At 42.5% G+C, this 17,419-nt stretch overlaps 1 protein-coding gene across 2 annotated transcripts in view; it reads right to left on the bottom strand.

Annotated features, from left to right (window-relative positions):
• The window catches only part of MAP7D2 (MAP7 domain containing 2), a 79,008-nt gene that overhangs the window by 39,101 nt on the left and 22,488 nt on the right, over positions 1-17,419 (bottom strand). The window contains exon 1 of one of the 2 annotated variants that reach the window (XM_072137966.1): positions 8,021-8,107. The exons of the other annotated variant lie outside the window; for it this stretch is intronic. The gene's annotated coding sequence lies outside the window, so the exon portion shown is untranslated. Of the gene's footprint in view, positions 1-8,020; positions 8,108-17,419 lie in introns of those variants that run through there. 2 annotated transcript variants of the gene reach the window in all.

The following is a 17,419-nucleotide window of genomic DNA, read 5'->3' on the forward strand; positions in this document are numbered from 1 at the left end:
CTTCACTGGCCAGCCACTCCAGTATTCTAGGCCCTGGCTGCCTCCAGGCCACAAGAAAAGACTAGGCCCCGATGGGGGATGTTGCACATGCAGGCACAATGTGATGTCATCCCTGCCTGATGTAGTCATAGAAACAGATCCTCAAATGAGCTAAACCTTTGTTTTACACCATTATTGGTACATTTGGATTATGCGGGCGGTGTGACGGTAGAGGCAGCAAAGGCAACACGATTACACATCCACCTACGCAGATAATACTGGAGATGACCCAGGGCAGGAAAAGCGTCAGCTTGCTTTGCGCCTTCACATATTCCCAGAGGCTTTAGAAGACCCTTTCCCCTTCTGACCATCTGCCACATGTGGCGTTAACACAGGGCTGTTGCTAAGGGGCAGGTAAGACCCATTTACAGTATATTATGGGCATATAGTTTTTTTTTTTTTTAAATAACTAATCAAAGACATTTTTGAGGGGTTAGAGATTGATTTACCTATAATAAGTGTGGTGGGAATACCCCTTTAATATTGTAATTGTTGATTAGAGTAGGTATAATATTTCAGTAACTCTGCACAACTGGACACATTTCTTGCTCGCAAAGTAGGGTGTCTGTTAAAAATGTGAATCCCCCTCCTGGTTCAATAACAGGACTGGGAGTGGTAATGGTATTACATGGTAATAATATGCATGTAACCACCTACACCCAAACAAAGTTCAACACTGTAGGTCACAGTCAGTACTGTGCTCTTGTCCTGGGAATCTGTATATCCCTTAAAGGGAACCTACCACCACAAATCTACCTATAAAGGTAGATTGGGTGGTAGGTGGATCATTGGGACGTGAGGATAGCCCTTTTAAGGGCTAATCCTCACGTCCCTGCACTTTTTTGAGAACTTTAATTTGATATTTATTCAAATGTACTTATGTGGCTACCGGGGCGTGGAGTAGCCGCTTATGAGATTACACGAGGCGGCTACTCCACGCCCCGGTAGCCACTTTACTCCTCCTACTCACCCATCTTCGGCGCGCAGCTCCGCGTAGCTGCGCGCCCTCGTCCGGCGAGCCTGCCGTCTGCGCATGCGCAGAAGAGCAGGCCCGCGCCTGTTTCGGAGTTGTGACCGCGCAGGCGCGGGCCTGCTCTTCTGCGCATGCGCAGACGGCAGGCTCGCCGGACGAGGGCGCGCAGCTGCGCGCCGAAGATGGGTGAGTAGGAGGAGTAAAGTGGCTACCGGGGCGTGGAGTAGCCGCCTCGTGTAATCTCATAAGCGGCTACTCCACGCCCCGGTAGCCACATAAGTACATTTGAATAAATATCAAATTAAAGTTCTCAAAAAAGTGCAGGGACGTGAGGATTAGCCCTTAAAAGGGCTATCCTCACGTCCCAATGATCCACCTACCACCCAATCTACCTTTATAGGTAGATTTGTGGTGGTAGGTGCCCTTTAAAAGATATAATACCTACATTGCTACATTACTGTACTGAACAGGGGCTTTTCCACCTGAAACTTTGTATGTTAAGAAACTTTTTGGCATCTCCTAACTTAACTAAACTCTGCCCTGCCTGAACCTTATGACAGTGAATGACTTATGACTTCATGAGCAGAAGTTTAAGGTCCTTGCAGGGTGAAGTCTCAGACACACAGACATCACTGCAGCCATTTTACGGTCAGGAATGTCTGGCCGATGAGGTAAAAGACAGGAGGCTTCACTTTACATATAATGAGAGCAGAGCAGAACTTAATAGATGTATATCAGTAAATTACCCAATATCCTGCCCCACACACTTACACACATTATTAAAACACATGAGGTAAAGTGGCCAACCCCTTTAATGTCCTCAATAATCCAGAGTTCTTACTGCTTTCCTTAGGCCGATTGACCACTAGAAAGATTGGTCCAAGAAACACTCTACGCTGGAGAGATTTCCCACACAGAACCTCATATCTTACTGAACAGACTGGGAATGACCATGCCACACCGAGCTTTTTTTTTTTTAAGGGACTAGCTAGTAGGCAAAAATACCCCCACCAAATATGTTCCCCCTAATCCTCTCTCCAGCCCCTTTATATTTATTAAATTTTTATAAAAACTTTTGTGTGCAAAGTTTGTTTTAATCAATCCGACCTCGTACCAAATAAGAGGCTGGATCCTCGTACAGGTCCCCTGGCAATCGGTCGTATTCATAAGGGAGCCATCACCCCCCCCCACGCCCCTGTTAGGGACCTGTGAGAATAGCTGGCAGCAGCGCATATATTGCACAATCGCTGACAGTTCTCTGCTTATTCACACAGCGCTGTCAGTGCGCCGCATCACAGAGAGCCGGGTGTCTGGTTGTGTCAGCCGGCCCTCTCATGAATACGGCTGACTGCCAGAGGACTGTACGAGGATCCGACCTCTTATTTGGTAAGAGATTGGATCGAATAGTATACAGCCTGCAGCCCCCTCTAGTATACAGCCCCTCACCCACCCTATAAAGAGAAAAAAAAAAAAAAGAAGAGCGTACTCAACTTCTGACGCTCAACAAATCTCCCCCCCCCCCCACCGGAGATCCTCTTCTGTCCAATGTTCTGAGGCTCTCCGTGTGGTGCCGTTGCTTGATCTGTGACGTTCTGGTGGGTGCACCGCCATCGGCACACACCGATGTCAGCAAGCCACTGACACCACAACTCAAGCGACAGCCCCGCACGGAGAGAGGACCTCCCAAGTACAAGCAGAGTTAGTCATTTTGTGTTCTGAAAAAGTCGGTTTATACTTGAGTATATACGGTACTTGCAATGTGCAAGGAGCACCCTCTGCCCCTGACTTTGTGCTGAAACATCCTATGCTGCAGTGAAATTACATCAGACAAAAGGGAGTTCTGGGAAAATAGGGGGAGGGCGAGAGAAATAACCTGTGAAACCGCAGCACGGAGGAGCTCTGGTAACACCCCCAGAGCCCTTAAGATTAATTAGCATAACGTTAAAAGTAAATTTTAGAAGGAAGGGGGCCATAAGTAACAAATATAAAAAGATCACCACAGTCACAGTGCCTGGATCTATTAGTGTCTCTGGTTTATCTTTCTTGATTTCCTCCAAGTATATACTTTTGGTAGTGCATAAAACGACTGCTAAAACTTTTAAAAAAACAGGGAAATGAGCCGAAGGCCCACTGTAATCTTACCTCCTACTCCTGGCCGAAGAGCTAGGAGAGAGCACAGCCCCAGTCTTGTCACCAGCCGGCTCCTGGCTCCCTAGCCGGGAGCAGGAGGTACCTTTACAGCAAGGGGGGGCACACATTAAAACCAAAATCATAAATACATTTTTTAAAAGTCGTTTTAGCAAGCACGTCTTTTAAGCCATGCAGCAGAATGTAGTTTTGCATAATCAGCCATTGCAGACGGCAGAGAAGCTGACTAGTGTATTCCCAATTCAGAGTAGTGGCCAGAATGTAAATACTGCAAGACAACCACCTGTCATTTACATCAAATAAACTCAATGCCCTTCTTATAAGCACCAGACATCTTTGTCCGTCTTCTGCATGGAAGGGGTACAGCGTTAGTTTTTGGATTTCTATTCTACTGTTTGAGTTATACATGGTGTTTAGTATACAAAGGGTGTACCCTGCTGCATCCTGGCAGCTTTATAGTGTGTGAGAGATGGTTCTGGAGCATAACAATCATAATTCTGTGTAGAGTCCAATGAAGTTACTGCTTTTAACGTACCGTGCAGGCACTTGGGTGAATAAAGTACCCACTTTTTTTTTTTATATATTGTGGTGTGCAGCCTATTGTTTACTTAAATTTTTAGCTATTTAGTTCCCATTTGTCATTCCACTCTTTTAACACTTCCATCATCTACCCGAATAGGCATAAATAAGTGAATAACTTGTTCATAAGATACACTGCATGTGTACAGCCCCTTATATTCCTGAACATACTATATCATTGCATTCAAAATTCATTAAAAATTTTCAAATGTAAATGAAGGGGTTCTCCACTTTTAGGAAATAATTGATTTTGTTTGTGTAACAAAAGCTGTACAATTTTCCAATATCCTTTCCCTATCAATTCCTCACGACTTTCTACATCTCTGCTTGTCATCATTTAACAGGAAGCTTCAACGTTTACTTCCAGTGGTCTAAAACTGGCCCAAGGTCGTGCACCTGTGTGACATCACATGACAATGGACAGTTTGTTTTTTTTATCATCAACAGGAGGTAAACAATGAAGTCTCCTATAGAATGACAGCAAGCAGAGATGGTATAATTTGGATGGTATAATTTTTCACTAGAGTTGACAAAATGCGTGGATAAAATACAGTACAACAGCTCTGGATAGAATAATGGGAAAGACGCAAAGTACTACTGAGAATCATGCATAAGAAATTGCTCTTGAACTTGGAAAAGCTTCTCACAAAAAGTGACAAGGAAAATAAATTCTACAATGAGGACATACAAGGAGGTCATGGTGCCCTAACCGCAGAGTTAAGGCATTGTCAAAGACAAACCATCTGCCATTAATATAAGTACTGTACATGCATAATATACATGGAATTTAATCTATGGTTTATCCAGGAAATTGTGTTATTCATAATTGTAACCATGTACAGTCATGACCAAAAGTTTTGAGAATGATACAAATGTTAATTTTCACTGCATCAGGTATTAGAATGGCAATTTGCATATACCCCAGAACGTTATAAAGAGTGATCAGCTTAACAGCAATTAATTGCAAAGTCAATATTTGCCTAGAAAATGAACTTTTTCCTCCAAAACACATTTCAACTTCATTGCAGGCCTACCTTAAAAGGAGAAGCTAACATCGTTTCAGTGATTGCTCCAGTAACACAGGTGTGGGTGGTGATGAGGACAGGGCTGGAGATCAATCTGTCATGATTACGAATCACACCACTGGACACTAATGGAGGCTGCTGCTTGGCATCATTGTTTCTCTTCTGTTAACCATGGTTATCTCTAAAGAAACACGTGCAGTCATCATTGCACTGCACAAAACTGGTCTAACAGGGAAGAGTATCATAGCTAGAAAGATTGCACCGCAATCAACAATGTATTACATCATCAAGGAATTCAAGGAGAGAGGTTCCAATGTTGCCAAAAATGCTCCAGGGTGCCCAAGAAGGATCAGCAAGCACCAAGACCATCTCTTAAAAGTGTTTCAGCTTGGGGATCAGGCTACCAGCAGTGCAGAGCTTGCTCAGGAATGGCAGCAGGCAGGTGTGAGTGCATCTGCACGCACTGTGAGGCGGAGACTCTTGGAGCAAGCCTTGGTGTCAAGGAGGGCAGCAAAGAAGCCACGTCTCTCCAGAAAAAACATCAGGGACAGACTGATATTCTGCAAAAGGTACAGGGAGTGGACTGCTGAGGACTGGGGTAAAGTCATTTTCTCTGATGAATCCTCTTTCCGATTGTTTGGAACATCTGGAAAACAGCTTGTTTGGAGAAGACAAGGTGAGCGATACCACCAGTCTTGTCTCAAGCCAACTGTAAAGCATCCTGCAACCATTCATGTGTGGGGTTGCTTCTCAGCCAAGGGAATCGGCTCTCTCACAGTCTTGCCTAAAAACACATCCATGAATAAAGAATGGTACCAGAATGTCCTCCAAGAGCATCTTCTCCCAACTGTCCAAGAGCAGTTTGGTGATCAACAATGCCTTTTCCAGCATGATGGAGCACCTTGCCATAAAGCAAAGGTGATAACTAAATGGCTCAGGGAACAAAATATAGAGATTTTGGGTCCATGGCCTGAAAACTCCCCAGATCTTAATCCCATTGAGAACTTGTGGTCAATCATCAAGAGACGGGTGGACAAACAAAAACCAACAAATTGTGACAAAATGCAAGCAGCGATTGTGCTAGAATGGACGGCTATCAGTCAGGATTTGGTCCAGAAGTTGATTGAGAGCTGCCAGGGAGAATTGCAGAGGTCCTGAAGAAGAAGGGTAAACACTGCAAATATTGACTTGCTGCATTAACTCATTCTAACTGTCAATAAAAGCTTTTGTTACTCATAATATGATTGTATTTCTGTATGTGATAAAAACATCTAATATTTGTGTCATTCTCAAAACTTTTGGCCATGACTGTAATCATGCTCACAGTTTGGTGCCGATGTTCCATGGGAAGAAAGGATTCTGCATCATATGTCACTATGACGCTCAGGGTCCCACCCGCGGCACTGTGGTCAGCGAAATCCACCCAATGCACGGTCAGCGATTCATGAACCAACCACAGCTGTGCGCCTATGGACTATCTATGGATAGTAGGCTGACAATCTGCTTTTGTGGCGAAGGCTATACTCGGTCACCCACATCAGATGGAGTGGGATAATCTGGATTTCCATATTCTCTATCAAGTAATGTGCGATAAGAGACGCGTGACATCAGCTTATTCCCCTCTCCCTATTGGGAGCACATCGAAAAACAATCGTGCATGTGCATTAAAGGGACAGGGCTAGGCACCGGTATTGTAGCAAAAATATAAAACCTGAGAAAAGGCTCTAAGATTTTTAGCAGGTTATGCCACATTATGCCATTTGCAACATTTTGGTAACTGAAGCAATTTACAAAGATTAAACACTTTAATGAGCCAGGTATTATGACATGGCAGGTATGATCATAATACAACCATGTGCACGAGGCCCAGTATTTATGTACAGTCTGAGGCAGCATGTAAAGGCCTCCTGCCTCACGTGTACAAAAACGTAGGAAAACATGAAGCCAAGAACAATGTAATTATCCCAGCTATGTATAGTTTGTTGTCTCGTCTTCTTCAGGAGCTATCTCCCCTCCAGACAGCTGCCCGACAGGTCTGCACTCGCTCACCACTGCAATGGGACAAAACTAAACCCTCTCCAGTATGCACCATCATGCTCATGCGCCTGTGTAGAAGCCACGGAAAATGGACTAGATAGAAGATTCTTAGAAAACACAGCACGTAACACAACTGTAGATCTCAAGATTTTGGAATATTTAGCTACACAGTTACAGAGTCACATGCAAATTTAGATCGGTATAAAATGTATTTACAACCCTATGGAGATTTACAACTGCTTGACGGTGACATAAGTCTATATTGTAATTTCTAGAAATCTTCTACCTAGAGCAACCTCCTCGCCGAGCAGCCACCAGCCAGAAGCACCCCCCTAACCTTACCAGGCAGCCTCCAGCCAGAGGCATCTCCCCCCTCACTGGGCAGCCACCAGCCAGAGGCATCTCCCCCCCCCTCACCCTTGCGGGGCAGCCTCCTGCCAGAGGCACCCCCCCTAACCTTACCCGACAGCCACCAGCCAGAGGCACCCCCCCTAACCTTACCCGACAGCCACCAGCCAGAGGCATCTCCCCCCCCCCCCTCCTCACCGGGAAGCCACCAGCCAAAGGCATCTCCCCCCCTCACCCTTGCGGGGCAGCCTCCTGCCAGAGGCACCCCCCTATTGTCGGGAATCCTCCAGCCCAAGCACATGATGCCTTTCCTTATGGGTGTCTACAAGGCATGAGCAGCCACATCAACCCACCTCCCTTCTTAAAAGTCACAGGCAATTCCGCCTATAGATAGTGTCCTGACAGTACCCACACAGGCAATTTCCTTCACAGGAACCCCTATAAGTAGAGACAAGCAAAATAGAAAGAGCCCATTGTGAATATAAATAGCCAATATAGATTTCTATGCAACTGCTTCTTTCACTCTTATCTGTACAAATCTATACAACTCGCATTCATTGTTCATTACAGACTTCCTACACATAATTACCAGCGTGCACATAGCCAGGCACTGCAGGATGTCCTATACCATTGTACATACCTCCTCCTCCACAGCAATGAGAGAAAAATTACCAAAACAGCAGAAAATGGGATTAATCTTATATATAACATGCAGAAGCAGACAGACAATGTAAAACACAAAGGCAGCAGATGCTTTGTTATCAGGTTGGACACTATGCGTTCCTAGTGTACAGGTGTTATTGAGCTAGAAATATATCTATACATATAGAGATATATAGTATAATCTTCTATGCATGTGCCGAGCGCTCACCTTCCTGACTGATGTTTTCCTACCTCCAGCACAAAAGGAATTTGAAAGTGTAGACAAAAAGAAGGAAGGCTTAACAATCCTGCTCTCCTCTGCCATTGGCGCTGCGTGCCCTAACCCATCTTCTACTGTAACCTTGGAAACCAGCTGAGCAAATGCTAACCTCATTCAAACATGTCTGCTGCCTGCCAGACTCTTAAAGGGAACATATACATATTCTGTCACAACATAGAGGCAGCCTGGGTCTCTTCTGCACAGAGCGTGCCCAGAAAATTATCCATAGTCAGCTCAAGACCATCGCAGCGTTTGGCCAAGAGACTGCAAGCCCCTAAATGTGGTTACTAGAGCTCAGGCAAGAAGGTAGCCCCCATAATCGTATACAGAAAGTAGAGGAAAACATAAATAAAGGGATTGTTCCAAGGCATTTAGCATTAGATGCTGTACAGGAGAATGTAGGGAAATACAGCTCAATCTAAAAAAGGCATAGTGTTCCTTATCCCATCCTGGAAAAATGTGCATATTTTAGCTAAAAACACACAGAAATGGAATGCAAGGATGTTCTGACTGCCGACCGAACAGGCACGCTGGAGCTGTAATAGTTAAAACAGCTCCGGTTGTTTATTTTAATTTCTAAATGCAAGGAATCACATTGACGGCATCCATGGGATCAGGACACCATACGGCCCATTTCCAAAGGCTGCACGTGCTGGTGTTCATGAGCCTCAGGCCCCTTTCACACTTGCGTTTTTCACGCGCGTTTTCTGTGCATGCTTTTGACGTTCAGAACTTGCATTGCACTCTGACCCATTGTAACCAATGGGTCTTTTCAGACTTGCATTTTTTTTCACGCTCACACACGTGTTTTTTTTAACGCGCGTTTGAATCTCGACATGCTCTACTTTTGGAAGTCACACGCGTAAAAAACGCACCATACAAGTCTATGGAGACGCATCAAAAACGCATTGCACTCTGAGACACATGCAAGTTCAATGCGTTTTTCACGCATCAATTGCCATAGAAAAAAATAGAGCTCAGTCCTGAGTCCATTTCACGCACGTTTTCTGCGCGTGAAAAACGCATTGAAATTGCATCAAAAACGCGCGTGAAAAACTGAGACACTGAACAAACTCTGACTGAAAACTGATTGCACTCTGATGCAAAATGTGCATTTTTCACTGACCAAAAACTGATCGCACCCTGATCAGACTCGGACGTGATCTGCAACGCAAGTGTGGAAGGGGCCTTAAAGGAAACCTACCACTTGTAGTGGCAGGTTTGTGATGGAAATACTGGGCACCAGCTCAGGGTGAGCTGGTGCCGGAGCTTATTTTCGTTAGTGTTTTAAACCGTGGTATCGCGGTTTAAAACATTTTTTAAACTTTATAGCCGGCGCAGGCAGGTACGCGCTCGGCGCTTACCGTGCGCGCGGCTACATAGGAAGTGAATGAGAGCCGCGCGCATGGTAAGCGCCGAGCGCGTACCTGCCTGCGCCGGCTATAAAGTTTAAAAAGTGTTTTAAACCGCGATACCGCGGTTTAAAACACTAACGAAAATAAGCTCCGGCACCAGCTCACCCTGAGCTGGTGCCCGGTATTTCCATCAGAAACCTGCCAATACAAGTGGTAAGTTTCCTTTAAGGCCCTTTGCACACAAAGGCCAAAAGGTCGAAAACAAGCAGCCCGTTTTCAGCTGGGTGAAGAAACTAGCTGAAAACAAGCAGTACATTCTTTAATTTTTTCAGAATGTGCCATTTTAACGCAGTTGTGTCATCAGTTTTGCCAACTGTACAAGGTAAGAGGTAATCGTCATTCTGAAAACTGCTAAACACATTGCAGGTGTAAAAAATATTAGCACATTGGTTATTCTTATCGAACGTGTTGATAAAAGAATGTCACTTTTTTTTACATAAGCGCAATCTAACTTACTGAGGAAGGATCCATAGCTCTTCTAAGTGTATGTGCTCCTATTCTACACATTTCAAACATCCATCTCTCCCAATCCCACAGCATAACAGATTCCCAATGAAACTTTACAAGCAAATGCCGAGCAAATCTGAGCACTGGGATTACTGTGGTCCCTCAAAGTGATTTTTTTTCTTTTAATCATTTTTATTGTACACAAAATAAAAACTATTTTTGTGTTTGACACATACAATACCACAACCTTCCACCACACAATCAGGATGAAGCAAGTACCAGATAGGAACTCAAAAGGAGTCATCCATGAGTAGAGAAATCCACCACATAAGCCTGGGCTCCATCCACAAAATAAAAAAGCTAATCATTTCATGAGAAGCTTTCTTCTTAGAAGTGGTGGGAGGAGCTTCTGCACCCGAAACAGAATTATAAGGACTTCTACGGATATCCATATTACAGTCACCCACTAGAAGCCCAAAAAAAGTTAACATGCCCACGACCGTGTGAAAGTTTGTGAGCCATTTCAGCCGGGTGGAGACAGGGGGGCAGGGGTAAGCATGGTCATCATGAATATGGGTAGGAATAAGACCCGCTCTACAATTTGCGATACAGCCAAATTTTGGGAATACATCACTTTGGACAGATTCTGGCGTACTCACAATTTAGACCCCCAATGCCAGCCTCATGTTGAGGGAGGGATGTCCGGCCTGGCACATTAACTACTACAGCCTGTACCATGTAACGGCACAATTCTATGCAGGCAAACTGAGTTTATCGGCTGCAGGTTGAGTATCATGACTAGCACATCATGCACCCAGCCGTGATATGTACTCACTGGGGAGAATGTACTTAAATGAAGGGTGTCTGGCACAGTTTGTAGAAAAACTACTCTTATGGCCTCTACCCTCCTGCCTGTATTTATTCTGCTTTCTCTACTAACAAAGATAAAATGCAGACCTCAACTTCTCTCCCTCCACGTTTTACCCTCTCTGTAGAAAAATCAGACCATTTGCATTTCAACTTTATCAGTTGAAAGCACATTTTTATATTTTTTAGCTTCTTGCCTAAAGGACATCATGCTCAAGTTTCAGGTACCTACCCATTACCAAATAGTGAAGGGCAAATAGGGTGAGGCTCTGGCTTTTTGCCTGCTGGCAAAGTTCCTTCTATAGGAATTTCATTTCAGTAAACATTAATCATTAAAGTGTAACAATATAAACTTAAAATATTGGGTTTAGAACCAGGAAGAAGAAGAAGGGAAAAAAAAAAAAAAAAAAAAAAAAAAAAAAAGGCTTTACTGGGAAAAATAAATAGGAGAATCCAACAAGCTGCCTTTTAGAGGGGAACTGGGGACATAATCACTGGGGCACTTCAGAGATTTTGGTTGTGGCAAAAAAGATGTCCATCACTTCTGCAAATTTAAGTCCTGCTTAAATTTGTAGGAACTGGAGGTAAACCATGACACATGGGAAGGAAACGGTGCCACAGTTTCCTGGGTGCCACAGTATCAGGCTTGGCTTGATAGACTTGCAGTGTTTGTATTGTAGGTGTTAAGAAAACCAATTTGCACTACAAGTTCATCTCCACCCATACAAGAAAACAGCATGTAAAACAAAGTTACATCCAGCGCAAAACTTGTTCCTACTTGTGTATCATGCTGGATCCACGCAGTATATACTCAGGTTTACTAAATATAGTACCTTGCCATTTCATCATTTGCAGTTTTGAAGACTTTGGTGAATGCTGGACGCTTGTGGCAGTAAGGTTTTACCTGGTAAAGGACATCTACTATCATTCGAAAGAAATTGTTCTTTTATTATAACTCTATACACCGCAATGTTGGCAATATAGAGGTAAAAAAACTTATGCTACTCGGTCTGGAGTTCTCCGGCTACGTCACAGGAGCACCTCCAAGTGACTCGACTAATAATTCATTCACTCCCCCGTTACTCTAAAAGTCCCGCTTGGACGTCATCTGCGCTATACTCTGTGATGGGGGAGTAATTATAAGAGGAGGCGCTCCAGTAAAGTCACCAGAGCACCCCACACTTATTAGCATAGCTTTGCCATGTTGCTAAAAGTGCGGCGTATAGAGTTGTAATAAAAGTCCTGAGAAAAAGGCCCCTTCCACACTAGCGTTGCAGATCACGTGAGTTTGATCAGGGTGCGATCAGTAATTTGTCAGTGAAAAACTGACATTTTGCATCAGAATCCAATGAGTTTTCAGTCAGAATTTGTTCAGTGTCTCAGTTTTTCATGTGCATTTTCAATGCAATGTCAGTGCGTTTTTCACGCGCAGATAGTGCGCGTGAAAAGGACTCAGGACTGGGGTCTATCTTTTCTATGGCAATTGATGCGTGAAAAACGCATTGCACTTGCAAGTGTCTCAGAGTGCAATGCGTTTTTTAATACCTCTCCATAGACTTGTATGGTGCGTTTTTCACGGGCGTGACTTGCTAGTCTGAAAAAGCCCATTGATTACAATGGGTCAGAGTGCAATGCAAGTTCTGCGCGGCAAAAGCACGCGCAGAACACGCGCGTGAAAAACGCAAGTGTGGAAGGGGCCAAAAGGTCCTCAGGAACTGCTTAGTAGGACATGTCTATAATCAATAAAACTGATGGTTGATAGAGTGAAGCGGTCATGCAATATTTTTTTTAGTTGTCCTATGTGACAATTGGTAGTTTTACTTCATATGGATCAGGATTTCTGAGCAAAAAGCAGGAGTAATCTGAACAGGACTCCTGCAGAACTATTATTGTCTCTAAACAAGTCATGTGCTTCAAAACTTACAACTGTTCTTTATAAATTGGGGTGCAGAGTACCATACTTAATGTTAACCATTAGCTAAATCACTTTCCCGATGGCGCTCTTGGCATACTGTGAAAGCTCCAGGAAATTGCTACTAGAAATCAAATACAAAAATCGATAGTTTAACCCCTTAATGACCGCCCTATCGGGATTCTACGGCGGTCATTAAGGGTACTTCTTCTGACGCGACGCCTTTCTACGGCGCCGCGTCAGAAGAAGATTTCGGGACATCGGGTCAGTTTAGTGCCGGTGTCGGGCTGTGATATCACAGCCCAGACCCGGCACTAACACCCGGGATCGGAAAAACTCTGATCCCGGGTGTTTAACCCCTTACACGCAGTTACTTACACTATACACTGCAGTACAAGTGTATTGCAGTGTAAAGGCTTGAATAAGCGATCGGATGACCGCTTATTCAAGCCAAGAAGTAGAAAATGTAAAAAAGTTAAAAAAAAAAAAAAAAAAAAAAAAAAAAAATTTAAAACTTTTTATAATAATAATTAAATATATAAATAAAATAAAAGTCCCATAATCTCCCCAGTAACACATAAAATGCATATACAGTAAATAAAACACAAAAACATACATATTTGGTATCACCGCGTCCGTATTAATCTGTACAATAAAATCTAAATCAATATTGAACCCGCTCGGTGAACTACGTAAAAAAAAAAAAAAAAAACTCAGAAAACTTCCCATAATATACAATTTTTCATCAAACGCCATCACAAAAAATGTTCTAAAAAGTGATCAAAAAAAGTTACGTTCCCTAATATGATACGACTGAAAAGAACAACTGTTTTCGCAAAAAATAAGCCCTCAACCAGATCTGACAACAGAAAAATACAGAAGTTATGGCCCTGAAAAGTTGTCAATAGTAAAAACAATGCGAATTTCTCCAATATTGGTTTTGCTCAGGAAAATTAAGCAAAAATAAGAAAAACTATATAAATGAGGAATCACCGCAATCGTAGTGAACCAGAGAATAAAGATAAAATATTATTTTTACGTTACGGTGAGCGGGGGGGGGGGAAATGCTCACAATCCAAAATAAAAATTGATGATTTTGTTTGTGTCCCCCTTGAAATAGTTAATAAAATCTTAAGAATAAGCTTTAGACTCCCAAAATAAATTATCTATACATTGTATCTCATCCCATAAAAAATAAGCCCTCATATGATCGCATTACCAAAAAAAATAAAAATTTATAAGTCGTACAATGTGACAATACAAATCTGCTGTGAAGGGCGCCTCCATTCATTCTATACTTGGCCGTGCGCCCGTACAGCAGTTTACCACCACATATGGGGTATCAGTAAACTCGGGAGGAATTGGGCATCAAGCGTTGCAGTGTGCTTCATCATTTAATTTATTCTGAAAATTTCAGTTTTGGCCTAAATGAATGTATTTTCCAAAATAATTCAATAGTTTCTAAATCGCAGGTTCATATTTTTTAACCCATGTGAAACACTTAAAGGGTTAATAGACTTAATAGAAGTTGTTTTACATACGTTGAGGGGTGAAGTTTCTATAGTGAGGTAATTTATGGGGTTTTACTATTATTTAGGCCTCTCAAAGTCACTTGAAAGCTGAGTTGTCCCTCAAAATGTGAGTTTTGGCAATTTTCATGAAAATAAGAAAAATCGCACCTAAAGTTCTGCGCCTCATAACATCCTAGAAAAATGACCGGAAGCATAAATTATCATCCCAACATAAAGCAGATATTCTGTAAAATGTTAATTATCAAACTTTTTGGGTAGTTTTACATCTTGTCTGGAAACCAGAACATTTCAAACTTGGAAAATGAAGAATTTTTACAAACTTTTGCCAAATTTTCACTTTTTTTCAGAACGAAATGCAAAACTTATCACTTAAATTTTATAACTAACATGAAGTACAATGTGTCACGAGAAAACATTCTCAAAATCACCAGGATATGTTAAAGCGTTCCGAAGTTATAACCAATTATCGCGAGACTTGTCAGATTTGAAAAATCGAGTCTGGTCATTGAGCTGAAAACTAGTGTCGGTGATAAGGGGTTAATAGAGAAGCAATAACAATCAGTGATTCAAAGTGCAAAGTTTAACTACATTCAGATCTCATTTTTTTGGATAAACTTTAACGTGTACGCCAGGAAAGCTCCTGTATCCTTCCAATGAAGTGAAATAATGTTTAAGGTTGCGTCATATTTCATTATGACCATCCTTTGTTTGAACAAACAACATTTTACACAATGGTTTACCCTTACTGTTGTAAGTTGGGAAAAGTATGCAACCAAAAATACTTTGCCAAACTCGCAGGTGGTTTTCCAGGCAAATTCCAAGGCTAGCGATCCTTCACTCCTACTTTTTCTATATACAGTAAACATGTCAATTCTGCTAATTTGATAAAGAATGTCAGAAATTTGGTGCACCAAGATTGTTGTAAAACAACTTCAGTCGAGTTGAATGTCACAGCGAAAATATTCATCAGAAATGTCAGAAGGAAACATCTAAAACTTAGTGCATTTACCGCCCTATAGTAAATGTGTATACTAGACAGCAGTACTACACGTGATATAAACACACATTTCAGGTTATACACGTACTAAACAATTAAGAGCTATTAAGTATTCCACAGATAACATCCGACATTGTTCTTTTTGATTCCAAAAATATGTACGAGTATATTGACGCCGGCATGAAAATAATCTCTTAAAAATTATGTGAATGAGAAAACAATTTCCATCCTAATCTGCATTTGATGGTTTGTTATTTTTTTCCTTATAGTTCCTATACAAATCTACAGCTTTAATTGAGATGTTTTTGATCTATTGTTTTCCAGTTTTATGCTATGTTATAGATTACCATAGGAGCTGGTTTGCTGAATAAAACCTGTTTGACTCAAAACAGCAGTAGTACAGTGGATGGAGCTACTGTAATCTAGAGCAGATTATCCATTCACAAATCCACTGGGTAATCTGACTGCATCTACACTTAATATCCACACTGAGTCAAGGGTTATGGCTCATTGTTATGCTGCCGAAACAAATCCATTTCTTTATGGTTGCGGCTAACATAACTTTGTGAAATCCAATGCATTTTTTCATAATTTATTTAACTAAGCCACTAGAAGTAAGGCCATCATGACTCCACACACGTGGAGTCTGAGGATCTCATCTTGGTACCCAATGACAGTCAGGCTGCCTCTGGTGAGCATAAGGAGGTCTTTGCAGCCCTCCAAAGAAATGCCACCCCAACCATTACTGACCTAATGCCAAACTGGTCATGCTGAAGGATGTTGCAGGCAGATGATTGCTCCACAGAGTCTCCAGACTTGTCTGTGTCACGTTAATTTGACAATCCTGGTGTTCTCTGGCAAATGCCAATTGTCCTGCACGGTTGGGATGCGAGAGCAACCCCACATCTGTGGACGTCCCGCCCTCATACCATCCACATGAAGACTGTTTCTAACCAGTTGTGCAAACACATACATATTTGTGGCCTTTCCTTGGTCATTTTGCAGGGCTCTAGCAGTGCTCTCTCTGTCCCTCCTCCCACAAGCGGAGGTAGCGGTAGCTGCTGGTTGTTGCCCTCCTACGGCCCCCTCCACATCTCTGGGTGTACTGGCCTGTCTCCGCTGACAGACACAGCAAACCATCTTTCCACAGCTCACATTGATGTGCCATTCTGGATGAGCTGCACTAGCTGAGCTACTTGCATGGGTAATAGAGACGATCTTATGCAACCACGAGTGTTAAAGCATCACCAACATTCAAAAATTACCAAAACATCAACCGGAAAGCATTGGTACTGAGAAGTTGTCTCTGGTCCCCACCTGCAGAACCACTCCTTTATTAACTGTCATAATTGCCAATAATCTCCACCTATTGTCTATCCCATTTGCACAAAAGCATGTGAAATTGATTGTCAATCAGTGATGATTCTTAAGTGGAGAGTTTGATTTTACAGAAGTTTGATTCAGGGTGATGGCACATGTGGCATTCTGACCACGTTTTTTGGCCCCGTTTTTAAGCAATCCGTTAAAAAACGCATGCATTTTTTGAAAACACATGAATTTTTTTTTTTTTTTTTTTTTTTTTTTTTTACAGGTGTGACCAATTATCTTAATTGAAACTGGTCAAAAACGCACGAGAAAAAAAAAAAAAAAAAAACCACATGCGTTTGACTGACTGCTTAAAAACGGGCCAAAAACGCATTCAAAACGCCACGTGCGCCATCACCCTTACTAGGAGTTTTATTGCGTTTAAGTGTTCCCTTTATTTATTTTTTTAACAGTGAAGATCATCGATCTATAATCCACATATATTAGGACCCATTCCCTTTATTATGCATGTTGTATGGCTTATGCTAGACTCACATTGGTATTTTTTCACATCAGTGATTTATCACTTCCGCCATTTTGGCTTATGGACACATACAGATCAGTTTTCTCTTCCTGGCTTCAACTGATGCCTTACTGAACCATTAACCCCTAGGCGCACCACGACGTTATACTACGTCCCCGGGGCTAGATGCTTAGCGCACCGGGACGTAGTATAACGTCTAGCTTCTGGGACCGGCTCACGAACGGAGCCGGTACCAGAAGCAGCGGCTGTCAGCTGTCTATCACAGCTGACACCGCGCTGTAACACCCGCGATCGGAGCCGGCTCCGATCGCGGGTGTTAACCCCTTACA

Source organism: Engystomops pustulosus, chromosome 2 (assembly GCF_040894005.1).
Source record: "Engystomops pustulosus chromosome 2, aEngPut4.maternal, whole genome shotgun sequence".
Classification (NCBI taxonomy): Eukaryota; Metazoa; Chordata; class Amphibia; order Anura; family Leptodactylidae; genus Engystomops; species Engystomops pustulosus.